The sequence below is a fragment of the Mus musculus genome, chromosome 2 (genome assembly GCF_000001635.26).
Source record: "Mus musculus strain C57BL/6J chromosome 2, GRCm38.p6 C57BL/6J".
In the NCBI taxonomy this organism is placed as follows: Eukaryota; Metazoa; Chordata; class Mammalia; order Rodentia; family Muridae; genus Mus; species Mus musculus.
In genome coordinates this window covers 104,285,559-104,295,333 of record NC_000068.7, presented here as the reverse complement: position 1 = coordinate 104,295,333, position 9,775 = coordinate 104,285,559, and the positions used below count along the sequence as shown (strand labels likewise).

The window sequence follows — 9,775 nt, the reverse complement described above, 5'->3', positions numbered from 1 at the left end:
CCCCGCAGTAGGTGCAGTGGCTGCAGATGGCTCCAGAAAGAGCTCTGTAGCTCCAGTTAGGGGAGTTTGGATGGACCCTGCCTTCCTCTTCATCAGTCAGTCATGTAATAGCAAGCAGTTCTTGTTTCACTGCAAAATGGGGGCAAGCTGAGTGTCTGTGATGTTGAAGGAGAGTGGAGAGTGTTGAATGCTTTGTGGGCTGTGAAGATAGCTGTGGCTAATGTTATGGGTGCTGTCACTTGCATGATTCGCCTTGAGGCAGGCTCAGTGTAGATCTGACTTGATGGATGAAGGGCTGCAAGGGCCTATAGTTAGGAAGGTGTGGCATTCTGAACAATACATGGATTTTTGCTGCCATTTATGCTACTTCTAGACTCTAGAGTCATTCAGATTAATGCCCATGGAAATTGACATAAAATATATGCAGGGTCTCAGGAAGTAGGCTCCGATTGAGATAGGAGCTCCCCCCATCCCATAAATCTGTTCTTAGCCAACAAAGGTCAGAGTTTACTTTGTCTGAGGAGTTCCCACCCCTTGAACCAGGGCCTATCAATGGTGCAGGTGAATATATGTAGGCCATGGTACCTGGGGATCTCCCAAGAGTTGGGAGGCCCTTGAAGAGAATGGGGGCCAATCCTGCTTAGTTTTCTCTATCAACTCCTAAGCTGTTCACTCCAGGACTGTATCAAATTGTTGGTAGTCTGAGTGTAAAATAACAAGGTAGGGGGAAGAACACTGGAGTCAGATAGCAGCAGGTCACCAACTGCTGGAACAAGGCAGGGCCTCATGTATGGAGCACTCATGGGGAGCACTACTGTGACGGAACCTGAGCATATCCAAGAGTGGAGAATGACGTCCAGCTGCTTAGGAGAGTTTGAAGGGTCTTAATTAGGGTTGGGTGAGGAGTATGATATAATATTTAAGGCGAATTGATACAAGATGAGAATTGAGATACAAGGCCTTGGTTTGGTACTTTATGTTGAAAAATTGAACAATTGGAAGAAAGCATCTTCAACAAATGGTGCTGGTCTAGCTGGATATCTGCATATAGAAGAATACAAATAGATCCATATCTATCACCCTGCACAAAACTCAAATCCAAGTAGATCAAAGATATCAACATAGAATGATATACACTAAGTCTGATAGAAGAAAAAGTGGGGAATAGCTTTGAACGCATTGCCACAGAGGCAACTTCCTGATCACCAACATCCCAGGCACTAAGATCAACAATTCATAAATGGGACCTCATGAAACCGAAAAGCTTCTGTAAGGCAAAGGACACCATCAAAAGGACAAAATGGCAGCCTAGAGAATGGGAAAATATCTTCACCAACCTTATATCCAACAGAGGGTTGATATCTAAAATACATAAAAAATTAGATACCAACAAGGCAAAGAACTCAATTTAAAAATGGGGTATAGTACTAAAGGGAGAATTCTCAACAGAGGTATCTTTAATGGCTGAGAAGCACTTACAGAAGTGTTCAACATTCTTAATCATCAGGGAAATGCAAATCAAAACTACTCCGAGATGCCATCTTATACCAATCAGAGTGTCGAAGATCAAAAACTCAAGTGATAGCAGATGCTGGCAAGGATGTGGAGCAAGGGGATCATGCCTCCATTGCTGGTGGGAGTGCAAACTGGTACAACCACTCTGGATATCAATCTGGCAGTTTCTCAGAAAATTGGGACTAGTTCTACCTCAAGACCCAGCTATACCACTCCTGGGCATATACTCAAAAGATGCTCCACCATACCATAAGGACACTTGCTCAACTCCATTCATAGCAGCTTTTTATTTGTAATACCAGATACTGGAAACAACCTAGATGTCCCTCAGATGAAGAATGGATTAAAAAAATAAGGTGCATTTACACAATGGAATATTACTCAGCTATTAAAAACAATGTCATCATGAAATTTGCAGGCCAATGGATAGAAATAGAAAAGGTCATTCCGGGGTGGAGGCAGGGAGAGGACATGGTGGGAAAGGGGTGTTGGGGTGAAATAGGAGGCAGGTCAAGTATAGAGAAAATGGCTGGAAGAAAAAAAATAAAATAGGATGTTGAGACATTCTTGAAATGAATAATGAGGTTACAATTACATGGCCCTTTAAGAGAGGGATGTTGTCTGAGAAGAGAAAGGTTACTACAGTGTGAACATCACTAACTTAAACTAAGATGGCTACAGAAGCACCAGGCAGGGTGATCCTCTGACCACTGTCATAGACAGTCTATTATGGGCCAAAACATTATTGTGCAGCACATGAGTGTAACTGAAACTTTTCTTCTCTTAGCTGGTGATTGTCTGGGAGTAGAAAAGTACTGTCCTTAAAGTCAGCTCAGTGATTATGTTGTTGAAGGTGTGTGTGTGTGTGTGTGTGTGTGTGTGTGTGTGTGTGTGTGTGCATGCACAGTTTCTAGGGTACCTTGACAGTAGCTTGCCATCTGAGTAACACAAGTATTTATCTGTGAACTAGACAATACTCAGGTCTGTCTTCCCCGGTATTTTTCAGCCTTTAGTCATGTGATACTTTGATCAGAGTGAGAATTCAGAACTCTTTTTTTTTTGTGGGTGCAGCAAACTTTATTGATGGTATTCAAGAGAGTAGGGAGGGCTCCCTAGGCCCCTCCTGTTATTATGGGGGTCTGGGATGGAAATTGTGAGGGAGATGCTCAGTGTTGGGGGCCGAGTTGGGATAGGGCCTCTCTCTTGCTCAGTGTCCTTGCTGGGGTGGGTGGTCCAGGGTTTCTTACTCCTTGGAGGCCATGTAGGCCATGAGGTCCACCACCCTGTTGCTGTAGCCGTATTCATTGTCATACCAGGAAATGAGCTTGACAAAGTTGTCATTGAGAGCAATGCCAGCCCTGGCATCGAAGGTGGACGAGTGGGAGTTGCTGTTGAAGTAGCAGGAGACAACCTGGTCCTCAGTGTAGCCCAAGATGCCCTTCAGTGGGCCCTCAGATGCCTGCTTCACCACCTTCTTGATGTCATCATACTTGGCAGGTTTCTCCAGGCGGCACGTCAGATCCAGGACGAACACATTGGGGGTAGGAACACGGAAGGCCATGCCAGTGAGCTTCCAGTTCAGCTCTGGGATGACCTTGCCCACAGCCTTGGCAGCACCAGTGGATGCAGGGATGATGTTCTGGGCAGCCCCACGACCATCACGCCACAGCTTTCCAGAGGGGCCATCCACAGTCTTCTGGGTGGCAGTGATGGCATGGACTGTGGTCATGAGCCCTTCCACAATGCCAAAGTTGTCATGGATGACCTTGGCCACGGGGGCTAAGCAGTTGGTGGTGCAGGATGCATTGCTGAAAATCTTGAGTGAGTTGTCATATTTCTCGTGGTTCACACCCATCACAAACATGGGGGCATCAGCAGAAGGGGCAGAGATGATGACCCTTTTGGCTCCACCCTTCAAGTGGGCCCTGGCCTTCTCCATGGTGGTGAAGACACCAGTAGACTCCACGACATACTCAGCACTGGCCTCACCCCATTTGATGTTAGCGGGGTCTCGCTCCTGGAAGATGGTGATGGGCTTCCCGTTGATGACAAGCTTCCCATTCTCGGCCTTGACTGTGCTGTTGAACTTGCCGTGGGTGGAGTCATACTGGAACATGTAGACCATGTAGTTGAGGTCAATGAAGGGGTCGTTGATGGCAACAATCTCCACTTTGCCACTGCAGATGGCAGCCCTGGTGACCAGGCGCCCAATACGGCCAAATCCGTTCACACCAACCTTCACCATTTTGTCTATGGGACGAGGCTGGCACTGCACAAGAAGATTCGGCTGTCTCTGGAACAGGGAGGAGCAGAGACGAATTCAGAACTCTTAGTTCCTTTTCTTCACATTTCCTCCCTCACAAGCTAAAGTTTGTTACAAATGAAGTCGTTTTGCATTGTCACAGGCTCTGTTAGGCTTTGGCTGCAGGCTGCAGGCTGCAGGCTGCAGGGAGTTTGTGCAGAAATGGGAGGTGTTATAAATGCTAAGACTGAAGACGGTCACTAAACTGGTGAGAACTGAAGAGCAGATTCGAAGCTGGAATAACTTTCAAAGCCGTCTTGCGAAAAGCGGTGTTACCAGAGGTGCAGCTATGTCTGTATGGGCGTGAAGCTGCTCCCGTAGCAGGGGCTGCCAGGATGTGCTGGTGCAGCCGTAACCCACAGGAGTAAGGGGAATACATTGAGTCCTACATCTCTACACTCCATTAGCACCAAAACAAGATCTTGACCATATATCTATTGATAGAATGCAGTTTGTACACAGAAGCTCAGCTTCTGGGCTTCTTAGCAGCACTGGGCCACTCTTGTTTGGTTTTCCGGTTTCTGCATGCTGGAGGGGAACCACACTGGGTAGTAGGGAAGCCCATTCCCATTACTCAGTACAAGATACTACCAAAACTTTCCCATCAGGCACAGCGGCTGTGTGGGTGGAGAGCCACCAGGGCTGGCTGCTGCACTTTCCCCTTATCGTTTAAGTGCCCGTTAGACTCCTAACCTCAGAGGGAGCAGAGGCAGGAAGAGGAGCAGAAATAAATTGCTATACTTTGCTCTTTATAGATCAGAGAGGAGAGGTGAGCATTAATGGCTGCTGTTATGACATACTAAGCTTCAGGCTTGAGAAATTACACTTGAATTACACTTGAATCTACTCGGGTCATCCTGTCCACCTATCCCAGGCTTCGTGGGAAATGCCTTCCCTTGCAGCCCAGATATAGCTGACACCCCTGCCTTTGCACCTCCCACACCTACATTCAGCCTGCTCTTCATTGCCCGTCGACCATGTCGTGCCTCATAGCCACAGAAAAATCAGATATATCTGTAGAAGACCACGACATCCCTTACAACTTCCTTGAACGTCTCTGGGAACTTCTTGCTGTCTAAATGAAAAGAGAAAGCATGGTGGTGGAGGCCTGGGATCCTCTCTTAGGCTAGTCTGTTTTCTTGCTCTGTGATCTTGGGCAAGTCATTTAACTGTGACTTCAACTTATTTCTGTATAGAATGGGAGGTCGGGGACATATGGTCCCTAAGTCTTCCTTCCAGTTCTTTGGTTTTGGTGGCGAGGGACCAGTCCAAAATGTCGCCTAAAAGAGGACAACTTGTGTTTTGAAGTGAGACCAATGGGCTAGGTTCCTTGCTCTGTCACCTTACCACCCCATGATAGTTTCTACCTATTTGGTTTCTACAATCTTCTGGAACTTTCTGCACCCCACTGCATTATATTCGTAAGAGCTGTTGGCAATTCTGTCTTCCTCAATGTCTTTAAAGACAGATCTTTTGTCTTACCATTTTGGTTTTTGCAAGAAAGACAAACTTCTTGTCTATGATTTGCAAGTAGAAAAATCCTAAGCCCATCGCTGCCCAGCTTCAGTTTCTCCCATCCAAGGACTAACTAGACCCAACCCTGCTTAGCTTCTGAGATCAGGCAGGTCATGCTTATTTAGAATGCTATGGTATAGACCCCACTGTGGTTTCTATACATGCATTTGACATCCAGGGAACTCCTCTATCTTCTCATTTCTTAATCTGTTACTAAAAAAAGACAGTCTGTTTTATTTCCAGGGCTAATGGGACCATATTAGGGACCACTGGAGATGCTGAAGAAGTGCAAAGTCCATCTAGCTCACATGTTATTACAAAGGTGAACTATTGCCTTTGTTAGGCAGTGGAGAGGAGCCATTGTGGATATAAAGGTCAATGTTCAGTTTCACAGAGGGGTATAAAAAGGTCGGAAGGAGCAGTAAACGGCTCATGGTATTTATGCTGTCTCTCCTTGCTTGGCCTGCTTTCTCTATTCCCTCTGAGGCAGGATGTTTATGATTTAGAACCTTAGCTGATCTGCATAATCCATTAAAATGTCAGTTTTTTAATTGCAGAAACCATTCCTCTGAAGCACACACCTGCTGTTGGAAGAATTTATATCCAGGACACGGTATGATTTGTGTTTGGTATGACTGTGGCCACCCCTGTGATCCTGGGCTACCCTCAATAATGCCTCTCCATTGACCTTGGAAACTGGGATCCGGTAGAACTGAATCCCCAGTAGGCTTTTGTGTATGCACCTTTGGAGACTCATTTCCCTGCTTCAGCAATTGCCCTGATGATGCCATGTTTACACTGGGGAGGTTTCTACATCAGCATCAGAGGAGGATGATTGGAGAGAGTGAGTGACTGCTTACAGTAAAGTAACACAGTGTGATCACGGCAGGCTGAGAGAATACCATCAGGGCCTGATGCACAGATGCCACGAGAAATGGCAGGGGCTGCAGAGCAGGGCAGGCTTTCAGTTCTAGGTTCCTAGTACACTTTACTTTTGATGCAGTGTGTCTTGGGGGACACTGAGATAGACCTCAGGGCTCTGGGATGCTGAACCGGAAGGCTGAAGGCTCCTGGAGTTATGGAGGTGTCCTTGAAGACAAAAGTTTAGAGATGCTGGCAAAAGTGGGTGTGGCAAGAGAAGAGGCAGGCTGAGGCGCTTTGGAGAGTATCCTGAGTGTAGAGACAGGGAGGGAGGGAAGCAACTGGGAACACCATGGTGCTGTGGAAAGGGCACAGGCTGAGGAGTCATGTCGATGGCAAGCCACCGAGGCAAACCACCAGTGGAGGCTTTGCTTCTTCTACTTACTCAGGGTGTCTTCTTTGGCCTCTGAAGCTAGAATGCCAAAGGTCTATTTATGTGGCTTCGGTATTACAAGTTTTAGGATTTGAGTGAGGGTGGGCCAGTGTGATGCATCTCCATGACATCTACAGAGGCCTGCCATCCGCATCTCTACTCTCTCCAGCAAGCCATGGGCATGGCTGTGTGGCAGCTCCTCCTTTCCATCTGCCTTCTCCTTCTCCTCACCCTCTTTCTCTTCTTCTTTTCCTCCTCCTCCCCTTCTCTATTTGTTTTCAATGCAGAGTCTCACTCTGTACCCCAAACTGGCCTTGAACCTACTTCAGCCTCTCAAGGGCTGGGGTTGCCGACTGCACCACCTCTCTGCTCCTGTGTGGCTGCTTGCTGTGCTGCCTTTGGTGTGATGGTAGCTGTGTTCCCAAAACTTGGTCTCGGTAGAGCATTTTTTCAGCCTCCAAACAAAGCCTTTAAGCCAGGTGCTATCCCAAGGTAAACTCCTTCCCAGTTGTCCCTACTCGGGCTTGTCGGCAATGAAACTCTTGACTGATATCCACATGTATAACAGATATCAAATAACTGTAAGCACTTGCTACTCTGTAACATTGATTTATTTTTAGAACATAACTAGTTTTTCTACTAGAGTTCACCAGGAAAGACTATGGGAATATTCCCTGTTAGTCAGGGAATCGACCATGCCGTGCTATATCAAATGCTTGTGTATAGATCTCCAGAGTGGAAACCCATGGTTGCCCTGATGAATCTAAGCTATCTTGTCATGCATGCCACAAAAATGCAAAACTTCAACACTCAGAATGAAAGATGGTAAAGCCTGTGCTCACACTGGCATTTGGGATGCTCTAGGGTCCATGTGTTCACTGGCATTTGGGATGCTCTAGGGTCCATGTGCTCAAACTGGCATTTGGGATGCTCTAGGGTCCATGGGTAGAAAGCTTTTTAATAGTTGACAAATATTTCATACCTGGCTTTCCAATCTGACTATAACAGGCACAAAAGTTTCTCTCTTGAGCCTAGGCTGCTAACTTCTCTACCCATCGCTTCAGCCTTAAAATAGGACATTAGGAGTCCCTTCTTTATAGTATCACTGTGAGGTTTGAATGCAGTTATAAATCTGTAAGGCTCAGACTACCCTGCCAAATCATGAAGCTAATATTAGCCCAAGATAATCATTTATTTAAAACTTGTTTTGTGTGAGTAACTTGCCTTAGGCCATTTCACAGCTACTTTCCCATTTCTCCAGGTGATCCTGAGAGTAAGACTGGGGCAGGAGAGATGGCTCAGTGGATAGAGGCATTTACTGGAGCTGGGTTGTTGAGACCCACATGGTGGAAGGAGAGAACTGACTCTTGAAAACTGTTCTTTGACCTAAGCACGTATATGAGGCACAGACAGGTAAACTGACTTGCCTGAGATCACATGTTAAGTATGTAGAAAGCTGGGGTTCAAACCTATGTTCTGTCTGTTTCCCCGGCTCAGCTTCATAAACACTGATGTCAGGAGGGAAACGAGCTCAAAGAAAATTGCACAAAGTAGAGAAATCTGAGCCTGTGAACTTTCATAAATGTCACATCCATTCCAGGCCTCTGCCTCTGGGGCTCTGTGGTTGTGTGGTGTCATTGTCCTCAGGAACAAGCACAAAGGGCAGATGACACCCTCTCTCAGCTGCTGCTCCACAGTGGTCAAAAGCAACAGCTGAAGGCTGCCAGTCCACTTGAAATAAACCACACTTAGCATTTCCAGGAGAAAACATCGTTTTTTTTTTTTTTATATTATGGACTATTTGGGAGTCTACTGAACAAGTCCACTACAGCATAGGAGAAAATGAAAATAAAATAAATGAATTTCTATTGAATAGACAATCCTGTGGTAGAGAAGACAGGCCTTGCTGCGGAGGGATGGAAGGTGTGGCTTGCAAATGTATCAGCTTCCAATGGATGGTGTTCTCTGGAAGGCGTCTTTGGTAGCTAGCAACAGTCAGGCTAGCTCTGTGAGAGATTTTCCTGGAAGGCTGAGGTATATAGTGCATATGTGCATGTGTGCATGTGCGCATGTATGTGCCATGGGGAGAATAGAGATCAGAGGACAACTTTTGGAGTAAGTTTTCTCCTTCCACCTAGGTTTCAGGGCAGGGTGTCTCTTATCACTTCTGTTTTTTGTTGTTGTTGTTGTTGTTGTTGTTGTTTTTGGTTTTTTGGTTTTTTGGTTTTTTTTTTTTTTTTTTTTTGCTTTCGTCTTTGCGTCCTATGTTGCCATACAAGAGCTGGGGTTACAGATCCACACCAGCACACCCAGGTTGAAGTGGGTTCCAGGTTGAGTCATCAGGCTTGTGTAGCAAATGCTTTGATCTTCGGAACTGCCTCATCAGTCTCTTTTGAGACATCTGGACTACTTAAAAATTGACAACCCGGAAAATCCCCACAGGCTGTCTTTTTGGAGAGCAAGAATTAGATGGCCTTGGAGCAGACTAGAGGAAGAACAAACAAAAGCAAAGGGAAGGTTTGTGCAGAAACCACTGGGAAAACCTGTGACAATGAAAGGAAGGACAAGTTACTCCCCAGTTGCAGACACTGACCCCTGCAAGCCACAGCTGCCCACACTGCTTCCTACTGAGTGGGCTTAAGGGTATCTCAACAGTGTCTCTCCTTAGCATTCCCCACCCCACTGTTTCTGTTGAGACAATTTTCCATAGTGCAGGCTAGTCTAGAAATTACTACATACATTGGCTGGCTTTGAACTCAGCATTCTTTTTGCCTCCCAAGTACTGAGATTAGACTGTGAGCCAGCGCATCTTGTTGCTCCCACCTCTTTCCCTATGTTCCCTGTTTCCTATCTTCTTTCTTTTGTGGTACTGGGATTAAATCCAGGGCCAGGCAAGTGTAGTCCTGCTTAGCAATTTCAACCCCTTTTTACACTTCGTGTTTTAAGATGGAGTCTACTTAAGTTGCCCAGGCCAGCCCTGGAGTTACCCTGTAGCCCAGACAGGTCTTGAATATTCAATTCTCCTGCTTTAGCCCTAATGTTCTCATTTTCCATGCCAGATTTAGAGGACTTCAATGAAAATCCAAGCCCTATAAAATTCCTTTGTCGTTTCAAAGCATTATCTCTCTTGACTTCCATATTCCTTTGCT

The 9,775-nt window shown here is 46.0% G+C and overlaps 1 protein-coding gene and 1 pseudogene across 8 annotated transcripts in view; one reads left to right on the top strand and one right to left on the bottom strand.

Moving 5' to 3' along the window:
* The window catches only part of D430041D05Rik (RIKEN cDNA D430041D05 gene), a 268,798-nt gene that overhangs the window by 116,537 nt on the left and 142,486 nt on the right, over positions 1-9,775 (top strand). The window lies entirely within an intron of this gene.
* On the bottom strand, positions 2,567-3,778 carry Gm13882 (predicted gene 13882; annotated as a pseudogene).